Genomic DNA, 9,741 nt, shown 5'->3' with positions numbered 1-9,741 from the left:
TTCAGAAATTCTGCAGGATACAGAACTAAATGTCTGCGCTGTGTCTGTGACAGTGTCAACCGATTTGTAAGATGTGGAGTCTCCTGGAATAATTTTTAGGATTTTTTCGTTGATCTTGTTCACACTGTCATTTTTCGGTGCCAGAATCGCTCTCAGAAAGCCACTCATGGTTTTGGTCATTTTGCTGAATGCTTGGGAAGACTTTGTCTGCAAGTTCTTGAACTGAGTTTAACAACTGGCAAAATCCATTTGGGAACGTAATCGGTACGGTGCTTGGGTCTACTGGTTGGTCAACTAATGTGAAAATGATAGCAGTGCTAAGTCATTTTGCAGTTGAACTCGCATGTTGGTGGATAATGATAATTTTTTAACTTCGTGCCAGAGTGTTGATGATTTGAGACAAGCATTGAGTTCATCAGTTGGCGTTGAACATTTTTATTCCCAGTTTTGTCAGCGTAGTTGTTGTTCTCTGTTGTTAGCGACGCCATACGTCCAGCTTGTGCAGCGAATATTATTCAAACGCGTTTTACTCATTTTTTAAATTGAAACTATACTTATACGATGGGCGGCTGATGAGATGTATGAGATGGCCGCATTATCACTTACAGGATTAAAGGCCAACCTGTATATAGGCTAGCAGAAATACCCGGCGCTTCCCGGGTTTTCTGGAATTAAATTGGAAAAGTGACAAACCGTTATAAAAGAATAAACTGTTATAATAACAGAATTAAAGGTGTGACAAACCATTGTAAAGGCATATATATACGCCTGAAACGCATTGTTGGAAACCACGGTAACCAAAGTAAACGTTCCGAAAGTGATTGTTGAGGCCCCAAAACCATTGTTGCCACACAGTTTTTTGCCCATTTCGGGCATTCGCCCAGCTCTGACGAACTCTTAAAGTAGCCTACGGCTCAATCCCGGACCTGTTTGGTATATATGCAAAATCTGGCGACGATCGGTCTAAAACTGTAGATTTGTATAAAGAACATACATACATACTTTCACATTTATATATAAGACTGGCTGATACCCGGCGACGTTGCCCGCCCCGTAAAAAATCAATATACGTATAGCTTATTAATTATTTCTTAAACAAAAAAAAATTCTGCATCAAGTAAGAGAAAAATACTTTTATTTTCAAATATTTTAATTAAAAACTTGAAACAATTGCTTGTGGATACACAATATTTTTTGTTTTTCCATCTGGTGTGTAGATGTACAAATTTTTGAGATTACCAAATTGCGAACAGGCGACGTAAAGCTGTCCGTGTGAAATACAGGGCTCAAGTAAGTTGATACCTGCCACTGCTAACGACTGGCCTTGCGCTTTGTTGATTGTCATGGCAAAAGTTAAACGAATCGGGAACTGTGATCGCTTGAAAGTGAATGGCATTTCTTCAGTGATAATTGGGATTTACGTGGAATGAAGACGTCTTCTCTCCTTTGGCACATCCAGTTAGAATCGTCGCTTCAATGATGCAATTGTGCAATTTCTTCACGCAGAGTCTGTTACCATTGCAGAGTATCGGTGTCTCCAAATTTCTCAAAAGCACTATTTATAGGTGCTCCGACTTTGAGGGTCAAGTTGTGTGGTGGCACACCCGGAATATCCAAAGAGTTCAGAAATTCTGCAGGATACAGAACTGTCTGCGCTGTGTCTGTGACAGTGTCAACCGATTTGTAAGATGTGGAGTCTCCCGGAATAATTTTTAGGATTTTTCCGTTGATCTTGTTCACACTGTCATTTTTCGGTGCCAGAATCGCACTCTCACAAAGCCACTCATGGTTTCGGTGATTTTGTTGAATGTTTGGGAAGACTTTGTCTGCAAGTTCTTGAACTGAGTTTAACAACTGGCAAAATCCATTTGGGAACGTTATCAGTCCAGTGCTTGGGTTTACGGGAATTCTTCCATTGCCAAGTTTGAAAAAACTGATGTGAAAATGATAGCAGTGCTGAGTCATTTTGCAGTTGAACTCGCATGTTGGTGGATAATGATAATTTTTTTAGCTTCGTGCCAGAGTGTTGATGTCCTAACAAACTCGAGGCGACCACCGATAGACAGCACCTTCACTTCCAACCCATCTCACTAATGGCAGTAAATTGCAATGTAGCGATATGGCCAGAGTTGGTGTTTGGTGAAGTAGAGTGCTGATGATTTGAGGCAAGCATTGAGTTCATCAGCTGGCGTAGAACATTTTTATTCCCTGTTTTATCGTCGTAGTTGTTGTTCTCTGTTGTTAGTGACGTCAGATGTCCAGCTTCTGCAGCGAATATTATTCAAACTCCTTTTAAGCACTTTTTAAATTGAAACTATACCTCAACGATGGGTGGTTGATGAGATAAAGGCCACATTAGCACTTACAGGACACCCTGTATACATGCAAGCAAAAATATCTGGCGCTTCCAGGGTTTTCTCCAATTACTGGGAGTATTGGAAAAGAGCCAAACCATTATAAAGGAATAAACTGTAATGATGGCAGCGTTAAAGATGTGACAAACCATTGTAAAGACATATATACACGTCGGAAATGCATTGTTGGGAACCACGGTAACCGAAGTAAACGTTCCGAAAGTAATTGTTGAGGCCCCAAAACCATTGTTGCCCGGCAGTTTTTCGCCCATTTCGGGCATTTGCCCAGCTCTGACGAACTTTTAAAGTAGCCTACGGTTCAATCCCGGTCCTGTTTGGTATATATGAAAAATCTGGCGACGATCGGTCTAAAACTGTAGATTTGTATAAAGAGCATACTAGCTGATACCCGGCGACGTTGCCCGCCCCGTAAAAAAATTATATATGTATACCTTAATAATTATTTAACGACTGGCAGCTGGAGTTGAACATTTTTATTCTCAGTTTTGTCACCGTAGTTGTTGTTCTCTGCTATTAGTGACGTCCCATGTCCAGCGAATATTATTCAAACGCCTTTAAGCATTTTCTAAATTGAAACTATACCTATACTATGGGCGGTTGATGAGATAAAGGCCACATTAGCACTTACAGGATACCCTGTATATAGGCTAGCAGAAATACCCGGCGCTCTTCCCGGGTTTTCTTCAATTACTGGGAGGATTGGAAAAGAGTGACAAACCTCTATAAAGGAATGAACTGTTATAATAACAGAATTAAAGGTGTGACAAACCATTGTAAAGGTATATATTCACGTCTGAAACGCATTGTTGGAAACCACGGTAACCAAAGTAAACGTTCCGAAAGTGATTGTTGAGGCCCCAAAACCATTGTTGCCCGACAGTTTTTTGCCCATTTCGGGCATTTGCCCAGCTCTGACGAAGTTTTAAAGTAGCCTACGGTTCAATCCCGGACCTGTTTGGTATATATGCAAAATCTGGCGACGATCGGTCTAAAACTGTAGATTTGTATAAAGAGCATACATACATACATACATACATACATACTTTCACATTTATATATATAGATGACTGACATAACAGAGTGGACATCTGACAGAGAAAAATCTTGTACTAAAGACAACGTGAGCATTAAGTCATTTTACAAAAGTCAAATCCAAAATTGTTGATCAAGCATTAAAAGTGAACCTTTCAATGAGCTCAAAAGTGTTATAAGATTTAATCTTGGTATACAATAAAAATATATTTCCCAAATGACTGTAACAGAGTGCACGTTTTAAAATGGGAAACATTTCGGAACACGAACAAAAAAAAAGTTTTTCATAAGAAAATATCTTTTTTTTTTTAATTTTATTGTCCGTTTTATTTATCTACGGCACACATATGAAATGTGATTCCAATTTTTTTTAGAAAAAAAATTCCATATTTCACCGAATATCTTTGTTTAACACCTTTTTTGAAGCTGGGACAATCGGATTTTGAGGTTTTGCTACAAACAATGATTTTTCAAAAAAAAATTATATAATATTTTAAACAAATTAAGAAATGTCATATGACAGAGAATTAAATGAAGAACTAGAAAAAAAAATGAAAATTACTAACAGAGTGCTCTGAAATTTTGTAAAAAAATTATAAAATCTCGGAGAAACGGTTTGTACACTTTTTTTTGGGAACCTATTGTGTTCAAAACATTATCCAAAAGCATTCATTTACGTTTTTGACGGTTTTAGACAGTTTAAACCAGTTTTTGACGCTTGTCACGTCAGAAACTGGTTTTTAACATCAAAAACCCAAATTTGAGACAGCATTGAATCCTCATTCACAACATCACCAATATCAAACTGTTCTAGAGAAAAATATCATACTTCTTGTTAAAAAGGATAAAATCATCAGTTCTCTCAAGTCTTCTAAAAGGAAAAACTGTCATCAAACTGTCTTTTTTGTGTATTGAAGCTGAGTTTGATGACATTATCAAAGATTTTCCAGCGAAAAAAAAAATTATTGTAGGATAATGGAGACTATTGTATAAGACGTGGCGTTTTTTACATTACACTTCTCATTTAAAATTGTGCACATCCTTTCTCTGATACGTTTACAAACTACATGTACTGTATTTGCTGATGTACGAAATCATTTCGACCGCAGTCTGGGGGAGGGCAATACCCCTTTTGTCCAGGGCCCCATTAATTCATAGTCGGGCCCTACACCTCGGCATAATACCCAGAAAATATCTTCATCATGTAAAAATCGGGCTAAGAAAAGAGCCATCTATTTCTTCGAGTATTCGGTGAAATTTAAAGGCATCTTGCTTTTATAATGTCTCGTTTTTTCATGCAAAATTCTCAGTAATAATAATTTGCTCAGCTGCATTCTGCTGCCAATAGCGTATAGAAAAAAGTGCACTAAATACTTTAGAACAGAGAGAAGATTACATGATATTAATTACAGCACATAATGAATAAAGTTGGAACACGAATATACAGGGTGATTCCATAACAGGACCGTAACTACAGGGAGGGGGGGGGCAACTGCCCCGGGCGGCAGTTTTAGGTGGAAACAAAGAACACTGTTACAAAATCATATAATTTTAAAGGTGTGGGAGCAGAGCAAAATAATGTTTGCCCCGGGCGGCAAAAATCCTAGTCACGGCCCTGTTCCATAATTCCTCTTGCTGCATTTCACTGAGAAACCCGTCGATCGTAGAAACACACTTCCAATTGGAAAAAAAATATCCAAATAACGTGTACCACGCAGATACATCATTCATGTTGCAAGGAGTTGTATAATCATCAAAATATAAAGATTAACTTTTTAAAAATGCAGGAACCCTGTCATCAAAAGTATAATTAGAAAGTTTTTGCCCCGTCTCCCTTGATGTCAACAAAAATTCAATATCCCTAAGTGCAATATTCGCTGAGATATTTAATCAAAAAACTGAAAAAAGTTGGGAAAAAAACAGCGTAAACTACAGACAATGCTCCATTAATAATTTTCTGAAGTTAAGAGATTCTACTAAGGCCCCTTTCACACGGAGCGGATGCGGATGCGGACGCGGGTCCGCATACCCTTTCAAACGAGCACTGAAGATGCGGACGAATCGCCCGCATCTTTAGTTCGAAATTCGTGCATAAAAGCTGTTTTTTCGCAATTTTTGTAATTATTTTTCTCCTTCACCCCTGATTCAGTGCCCATAGGCAGCCTAGAGGCATTCTTTGGTGGTTTTTATCATTGAGCCTAAAGATGCCTCCATTCCGATCCTCACAAGCAGTCGATGGGAGAAAATATCTTAAAATATTTTCAAAAAATTTTGAAAAAAAATCTGTCTTTTCGGAAAAATATGAAAGAAAATTCCAAAAACACATCCAACGTTCGAAAAATCCAATCCAAAAACATTCGATGTTCCAAAAAAAAAAAAAAATTCAGGAGATATCAAAGAATTTGCAAGTATAAAAAAAGGGAGGGGTTGGGACTTTCAAAATGTCTGTGCTTAGAAATATTCACATCACAATTCTGTCTTAGGCCGGGATTACACTATAAAAGTTTTGTAAAAGCTCTTTGATAAAACGTGAAAAATTCAACCATTAAGATCACCGGTTGCATTTGCTTGAATGCAACCGATGCGCCTATTGGTTGAATTTTTCAACTTTTATAAAAGATCTTTTACAAAACTTTATAGTATAATCCCGGCCTCAAGTATGGATTACACTATAAAAATTTTATAATAATTCTTTTAAAAAAGCAACTAATATATTTATCGGTTGCACTTGCAATTTATTAGTTGCTTTTTTCAAGTTTTATAAAATAACTTTCATAAACCTTTTAGAGTGAAATCCCATCCTTAGATTAGTCACTTCTGAAATATAAAATTTCATTTTTTTAAGTTTATAGACTGAATATCGAGTAAAATATACTTGTAGGTATTCGGGGGAAACCACCAAAACTATTCAAGCGCTAGGGTCTTCAAACGTCTTAATCCGGCCCTGAGTGAACACCGTACGTGGATAACGTTGTTTAATAAAAGTATTTTTTTTAAAGTTTAAAAAAGTTAACAGATTAAAAATTAAAAAAAAACAACAAATATTTAAAATAATATTTCAGATATTTATATTTTTAAAGAATTTTAAAAATTTAAAAAGAAAAAAATTATCATTTTTAAATTAAATTTGAAAGTTATTAAAGTATGTAGTCAATTAAATATTCGTAATGAACAAAACGGCTTATAATTTTGGTCCCGTCAGTGGCCGTTGTTGGCAGGTTTTATTGTATAAAATTGTGAAATAGGGACAAAAGGCAGTTGAAGTTGCTATATCTCAATCTCAGAAGGAAACGAAGGGATACACGTATGTAGGTACATTATATTAATGAGCAGGGACCAACATATGGTGTTTTTAAGGGTATTTATGGCAAATAATTAAAAAAATTCCGTGAAAAATCACCTTCAAAAAGTAGCCAAAGATGCGGACGAATTCGCTCCGCATCCGCATCGTCTGAATAGCTCCGAATAAACCTATTGTCAAAACTTCTATGTGCGGATGCGGAGCCCGCACTTAGGTTTTGACACATGCGGACGACGTCCGGACCCGCATGAACATTTCCTAGTTGCGGAGATTTTTCGGCTCGTCTGAAAGGCGCAGTATATTCCAATTGTTAAAACTTCTTCCGGACCCGCATCCGCTCCGTGTGAAAGGGCCCTAATATCTCTACTTCAGCGCCTCGCGCTACAGTGTGTGAAATAAGGAAGTCAGTAGGTTATCTAGGTGATCGTGGCTCTGTCCCGTTAGGGATAACGGCTTGTTGCAGGCAGGTAGAACCCCTATATACACTGTATATGAAGGCGTCTTAGTTGCAGGATCCCGGGAGAGAGAGAAACCCTAATCTCTCTTGGAATCTCTCTTATGGAAACAGCGAAACAGATTCTTTTCCCACTGGACTTCACTTATTTTTAGCGCGGCGGCGAAAAGATACGATTGTCTTCGTCGTTTCTCTAGAGCAGTGGTCGGCAAACCGTGACTCTTTGGCCCCTTGAGTGTGGCTCGTCCCCAAAATACCACGTGCGGGAGCAAAAAAAAATTCCAGATTTGTGCAAAATCATTTTCAGACATGAATTTTGACCATTTTGTTCTCGCTCCCTCCTTTCCCAAGTGAATCATCTTTTTCACTGTTTCTTGCCGAAAAAACAGAGTGAAAGCCTGACATGATGTCTCGTGACACTTCCGCGACCAATCAAAACTCAATTTTGGGTCGAAACTGGGAAGTTCGGGAAAAAGTTGTCGAAAACGAGGCATTTTTCCTAAGGTACTCGGGGTAGATACAGCCTCCTCTCAGAACATGGAGGGTGGGTAGGGGGGATGCAATGTTTTCCATACTAAGGAACGTCATCCTCTACCCTGCCAGATCATAGAAGACGATGCCCCTGGGCCACCACCTCTCATGACGGCTCTCCTGAGGCCTCCTCTCTCCAACCAACATAGGTCAACACTGCTAGAAGCGATCTACCAGGATCCACACATCTGAAGACGACGCTCCTGGACCACCACCTCTCATGATGACTCTCCCGCGACCACTTCTCTCCATCCGCATCCAACATCGGTCAACACTGCTAGAAGCGATCTACCAGGATCCACACATCTGAAGACAACGCTCCTGGACCACCACCTCTCATGACGACTCTCCCGTGGCCACCTCTCTCCATCTGCGTTAAACATCACATCGATCATCGCTGCTGAAGCAATCCAACAGGGGCGACCATCTGAAGACGATGCTTCTGGGGCCTTCACCCTACAGGACGGACCGGATCGCCTTGGGCTTTCATCGACGACGTCCTCCGGCTAACATCTCGTCGGGCAAGTTTATATTGAACGTGTCTTCCGCACATTTCCCAGAGAAGGGAGCCAGATATCCGTAAGACAACAAGTAAAATAATAATAAACTTTACTTGAAATTTATTAAGTTAAGTTAATTTTAGGGAGCGTTGTGGAGTGCAAGACGATGTAGTGTCGAGGATTGAAAAAGGTATGTTGAATATATAGAGAGGATGGACGAAACAAGTATACAAGACGAGTGTGGATGGGAGAGTTGGGAGGGATCGACCTCAGTGAACGTACCTCAATCAGATCGAGGACGTTTTTAGCAAAGGCCAGCTGAGGAGTACCCTAATTAAGTTAATAACAATGTACCTACCTATATAGTTTAGGTTTGAAAAATTTGGCTGTCAAAACAAATTTCAATTGTTGTACTGTTGATATTTGGCTCTGATGACTAATGAGTTTGCCGACCACTGCTCTAGTGTAATTTTAAAAAAAAATCATTTTTTTTCTCTTCTCTTTCAGTAACGAGTTTGATGCCGCTGTGGTGGTCGAGTAGTCGCTAGGACCCGAAACCGATCCTGACCCCCGCTCTGTCCCCATCGGGGATATAAGCTGGTCACCCAGAGTGTTTGGGCCATGGTGGAAGAGCGATGCAACGTCCGGAGCATTAAGCACCGAAAGACCACCAGCGGGTAAGACAAAGTTGAGGTTACATGGGCAGGTGCATACTCACGTAGCCAGCAGACCAAGAAGGGGGCCCACAAATAACTATATAGACACATATACAATTGTATATATATATATATACATGTATGTATATATATATTACATGTATGTATACATGTATATATACATGTATGTATATTATATTATATATATATATATATATTGTACATATATATATACATGTATGTATATATATATTTGTTATTATAATTTCTATATATTTGTTATTATAATTTCTATATATTTGTTATTATAATTTGTGTGTATATATATATATATATATATATAAACTGAAGAGCCAAAAAAACTGGTTCAGGCATGCGTATGCAAATAAAGAGGTATAGAACCAATCAGAGTACGGCGCTGCGGTCGGCAACGCCTATATAACACAACAAGTGTCTGGCATAGTTGTTAGATCGGTTACTGCTGCTACAATGGCAGGTTATCGAGATTTAAGTGAGTTTGAATGTGGTGTTATAGTCGGCGCACGAGAGATGGGACATAGCATCTCTGAGGTAGTGATGAAATTTTGGATTTTCACGTACGATCATTTGACGAGTGTACCGTGAATATCGGGAATCCGGTAAAAAATTGAATCTACGACATCGCTGCGGCCGAAAAAAGATCATGCAAGAACGGGACCAACAACGACTGACGAGAATCATTAAACGTGACAGACGTGCAACCCTTCCGCAAATTGCTGCAGATTTCAATGCTGGGCCATCAACAAGTGTCAGCGTGCGAACCATTCAACGAAATATCATCGATATGGGCTTTCGGAGCCGAAAGCCCACTCGTGTACCTTTGATGACTGCACGACACAAAGCTCGCCTGGGC

This window comes from Pholcus phalangioides, unplaced genomic scaffold (genome assembly GCF_987345545.1).
Source record: "Pholcus phalangioides strain wild (caught in Gottingen) unplaced genomic scaffold, Ppha-v1.0 ptg000015l_1, whole genome shotgun sequence".
NCBI classification, from domain to species: Eukaryota; Metazoa; Arthropoda; class Arachnida; order Araneae; family Pholcidae; genus Pholcus; species Pholcus phalangioides.
Note: the sequence above shows the minus strand (reverse complement) of the source record.